Source organism: Homalodisca vitripennis, chromosome 2 (genome assembly GCF_021130785.1).
Source record: "Homalodisca vitripennis isolate AUS2020 chromosome 2, UT_GWSS_2.1, whole genome shotgun sequence".
In the NCBI taxonomy this organism is placed as follows: Eukaryota; Metazoa; Arthropoda; class Insecta; order Hemiptera; family Cicadellidae; genus Homalodisca; species Homalodisca vitripennis.
In genome coordinates, this window is record NC_060208.1 from 217,705,933 (window position 1) to 217,711,932 (window position 6,000).

Genomic DNA, 6,000 nt, shown 5'->3' on the forward strand with positions numbered 1-6,000 from the left:
ATATCTGACACGACTGCTAGTATTACGCTATCACTGTTTAAAGGAACACTCCGTATATTCATACGTTACTATAACGTCAACATGACCTCCATATCTGACACGACTGCTAGTATTACGCTATCATTGTGTAAAGAAACGCTCTGTATAATCATACTGTACGTTACTATAACGTCAACATGACCTCCATATCTGACACGACTGCTAGTATTACGCTATCACTGTTTAAAGGAACACTCCGTATATTCATACGTTAATATAACGTCAACATGACCTCCATATCTGACACGACTGCTAGTATTACGCTATAAATGTGTAAATTAACACTCTGTATAATCATACGTTACTATAACGTCAACACGACGTCCATATCTGACACGACTGCTAGTATTACGCTATCATTGTGTAAAGGAACACTCTGTATAATCATACGTTACTATAACGTCAACACGACCTCCATATCTGACACGACTGCTAGTATTACGCTATCATTGTGTAAAGGAACACTCTGTATAATCATACGTTACTATAACGTCAACACGACCTCCATATCTGACACGACTGCTAGTATTACGCTATCATTGTGTAAAGGAACACTCTGTATAATCATACGTTACTATAACGTCAACACGACCTTCATATCTAACACGACTGCTAGTATTACGCTATCATTGTGTAAAGGAACACTCTGTATAATCATACGTTACTATAACGTCAACACGACCTCAATATCTGACACGACTGCTAGTATTACGCTATCATTGTTTAAAGGAACACTCTTTATAATCATACGTTACTATAACGTCAACACGACCACCATATCTGACACGACTGCTAGTATTACGTTATCATTGTGTAAAGGAACACTCTGTATAATCATACGTTACTATAACGTCAACACGACCTCTATATCTGACACGACTGCTAGTATTACGCTATCATTGTGGAAAGGAACACTCTGTATAATCATACGTTACTATAACGTCAACACGACCTCCATATCTGACACGACTGCTAGTATTACGCTATCATTGTGTAAAGGAACACTCTGTATAATCATACGTTACTATAACGTCAACATGACCACCATATCTGACACGACTGCTAGTATTACGCTATCACTGTTTAAAGGAACACTCCGTATATTCATAAGTTACTATAACGTCAACATGACCTCCATATCTGACACGACTGCTAGTATTACGCTATCACTGTTTAAAGGAACACTCCGTATATTCATACGTTACTATAACGTCAACATGACCTCCATATCTGACACGACTGCTAGTATTACGCTATCATTGTGTAAAGGAACACTCTGTATAATCATACGTTACTATAACGTCAACATGACCTCCATATCTGACACGACTGCTAGTATTACGCTATCACTGTTTAAAGGAACACTCCGTATATTCATACGTTATTATAACGTCAACATGACCTCCATATCTGACACGACTGCTAGTATTACGCTATCATTGTGTAAAGAAACACTCTGTATAATCATACTGTACGTTACTATAACGTCAACATGACCTCCATATCTGACACGACTGCTAGTATTACGCTATCACTGTTTAAAGGAACACTCCGTATATTCATACGTTACTATAACGTCAACATGACCTCCATATCTGACACGACTGCTAGTATTACGCTATCAATGTGTAAATTAACACTCTGTATAATCATACGTTACTATAATGTCAACATGACCTCCATATCTGACACGACTGCTAGTATTACGCTATCACTGTTTAAAGGAACACTCTGTATATTCATACGTTACTATAACGTCAACATGACCTCCATATCTGACACGACAGCTAGTATTACGCTATCACTGTTTAAAGGAACACTCTGTATAATCATACGTTACTATAACGTCAATACGACCTCCATATCTGACACGACTACTAGTATTACGCTATCACTGTGTAAAGGAACACTCCGTATAATCATACTGTACGTTACTATAACGTCAACATGACCACCATATCTAACACGACTGATAGTATTATGCTATCACTGTGTAAAGTAACACTGTGTATAATCATGTATTTTAAATTCGAATGTTTATGTGAACAACGAGTTATCAGTGTATAGCGCTTATCTCTTTGATCAGTTTCCTGGAAACACCGGAAGTCCGCAAACACCATCGCTCTGCATTTGAATATACAGTTTGATCCCGCATTAGTCTGAAAGGTCTATCTCCGTATTTAAATTGCTGGAAATTACAACTAAAGGAACGACATACTTAGCTAGTGCAGGCAGCTGTTTTATCGTTACCTAAGTTAAGTACTTTTTTAATTTGCATTTCCTTGAAAAATCTCATTATCGTTTAACGTAAGTACGTTAGAAGATTTAGTTATATAACTGAGGCTAATACTTTGTTTAAGCTTTTCATGGACGATGGATTATTTGAAAGGATAAGATAAGATAAGGATATTTCCTATCGTTTTAAGTTACAAAATGTATAACACCACGTTTAGGGGGTTGAAATATACCATCTGCTTCATATAAAAAATTCTAGTAAATTATCAAATCTGAAAGGGCAGCAATGTATTATCACTCAAAGTTATAATAATTACTAAGCGACAAATGACACACACCATAAGATTGAGGTCAAAGGCCTCAACATAAGTCTGGTACTAAACCCTCCCTGTATCCACCATCACCTTCTTGTTCTTTTTGTTTCAGATGATGCGCCTCGATACCACAGGAAATGCCGACTTTGAGTTACTCGTCAGTGCTCCACCTTCATTAGTTAAGGTGTAACGTGTTGTTTGCGCTCTTGACACTTGTGCAGAGACATCGTTAGGTTCATTTTCTCCAGTCTAAACTATACGCTGTTCATGTACAACTAAAGTATCACTTAATAATTAGTATAAATTAGAATAGCAATCCATCGTGGCCCTTTTAATTTTTATTATCTATTAAAATTTACTACAAAAGAAAAGATTTTATGAGTATAATGATAAACTGTCTTTGGTATTTCATAAGTACTTATTACTACACGTGGGTTTGTGTGAATTAGTTAACGCAGTCGATAAAAATGAGTTGGCTAAGTTATTTTAGGCGGTATTACTTTCACGGATTTTTAGCATTTCCGATCTCGTCATAAAGTGATTTTTGAATCTATATATTACGTATAATTAGTTTGTATCTTGAAATGAGAACTTACAATCGAGATGGTGCAATGTCATTAAGAAATATTAGAAATGAAATATTCATATTTCGTATACAATTCACTGTTCGAAGTTTGGATAATAGAAATGTTTTAATTCATCATAAAGCTATTTTTCATCCTAGAGTTTTAAATTTATCAAACACGACCAGCAGAACTATAATTAATTACTTTAAAAGCTAACAGAAACGTAAGTGAAAAATTATTGTTATGGAATGTTTTGCAGGATACATATAAAAAGTGAAAAAGAAAACCTCAATGTTTTTATAAAAGTGACCAAAACTTCAACTCATTTAGCATTTTTGGTTAAAATACTCATTGACCTATTTTATGTAACATCCTTATGATCGACCCCTGAGATTTGATTGAAAGTACCGATCCTCATTACGAAAGTCGTTACGCAAACTGTAGTCTAACTTTTTTCTATCCATTTCATGTTAATAATGAACGTCAAACGATAATAAATGTTGTTGCCAAGCCCCGGCAACTGTATCCCAACCTAGATCAGTAACATATGCAGGTGTGCTACATACAATGAGGTAGCAGGTGCCAGTCTTGTATTGGATATCGGAAACAGCTTTCGGCCTTCTTAAAGTTTCCGTTGCCAGAATAAAACTGTTATATCTCAGAGAATGACTACATTCGCAAGTTTTTAAAGTGATGAATATTTGATTCGAGGTGTCTTTCTTCTAAAGTTAAAGGAAAGAATGATTAATTCGAGATGAATTAGGTATAAAATAGTTATTTTATGTGTAAAGTTGACTTATTCTTTAAAATTGTTATATTAATATATCACTAATCAGGGCAACGTCACACAAAGAAGAATATCCTAAAAAAACTTAAAAATTAGATTAACATTTTTTTGCCTCCTACATAATATACATCCGATATCAAAATGAATTCTAAGCTCGACCTTTGTTGAAATTTCAGTTTTATAGTGAGTGAAGAAAATGTCTATATTTAATGGCACCATATATGCGTATTTTGACTTTCCAGTTTGGGACTAATATGGTCTCAGAAACAATTAAGTACAGTTTTATAACTTAAAACAAATATTAATAAATTCCCAAAAAATAAACTGTACTGGAAAAGTATTGTTGCATTTTAAAATGTTTTCCAATTCCTCCAAGAGTCTTCAAAAACAAACACGTTTAAAGATTGGCATTTGGTATTATTCTGCTGACTGCTAGTATTACGCTATCATTGTGTAAAGGAACACTCTGTATAATCATACGTTACTATAACGTCAACATGACCTCCATATCTGACACGACTGCTAGTATTACGCTATCACTGTTTAAAGGAACACTCCGTATATTCATACGTTACTATAACGTCAACATGACCTCCATATCTGACACGACTGCTAGTATTACGCTATCATTGTGTAAAGAAACACTCTGTATAATCATACTGTACGTTACTATAACGTCAACATGACCTCCATATCTGACACGACTGCTAGTATTACGCTATCACTGTTTAAAGGAACACTCTGTATATTCATACGTTACTATAACGTCAACATGACCTCCATATCTGACACGACAGCTAGTATTACGCTATCACTGTTTAAAGGAACACTCTGTATAATCATACGTTACTATAACGTCAATACGACCTCCATATCTGACACGACTACTAGTATTACGCTATCACTGTGTAAAGGAACACTCCGTATAATCATACTGTACGTTACTATAACGTCAACATGACCACCATATCTAACACGACTGATAGTATTATGCTATCACTGTGTAAAGTAACACTGTGTATAATCATGTATTTTAAATTCGAATGTTTATGTGAACAACGAGTTATCAGTGTATAGCGCTTATCTCTTTGATCAGTTTCCTGGAAACACCGGAAGTCCGCAAACACCATCGCTCTGCATTTGAATATACAGTTTGATCCCGCATTAGTCTGAAAGGTCTATCTCCGTATTTAAATTGCTGGAAATTACAACTAAAGGAACGACATACTTAGCTAGTGCAGGCAGCTGTTTTATCGTTACCTAAGTTAAGTACTTTTTTAATTTGCATTTCCTTGAAAAATCTCATTATCGTTTAACGTAAGTACGTTAGAAGATTTAGTTATATAACTGAGGCTAATACTTTGTTTAAGCTTTTCATGGACGATGGATTATTTGAAAGGATAAGATAAGATAAGGATATTTCCTATCGTTTTAAGTTACAAAATGTATAACACCACGTTTAGGGGGTTGAAATATACCATCTGCTTCATATAAAAAATTCTAGTAAATTATCAAATCTGAAAGGGCAGCAATGTATTATCACTCAAAGTTATAATAATTACTAAGCGACAAATGACACACACCATAAGATTGAGGTCAAAGGCCTCAACATAAGTCTGGTACTAAAACCCTCCCTGTATCCACCATCACCTTCTTGTTCTTTTTGTTTCAGATGATGCGCCTCGATACCACAGGAAATGCCGACTTTGAGTTACTCGTCAGTGCTCCACCTTCATTAGTTAAGGTGTAACGTGTTGTTTGCGCTCTTGACACTTGTGCAGAGACATCGTTAGGTTCATTTTCTCCAGTCTAAACTATACGCTGTTCATGTACAACTAAAGTATCACTTAATAATTAGTATAAATTAGAATAGCAATCCATCGTGGCCCTTTTAATTTTTATTATCTATTAAAATTTACTACAAAAGAAAAGATTTTATGAGTATAATGATAAACTGTCTTTGGTATTTCATAAGTACTTATTACTACACGTGGGTTTGTGTGAATTAGTTAACGCAGTCGATAAAAATGAGTTGGCTAAGTTATTTTAGGCGGTATTA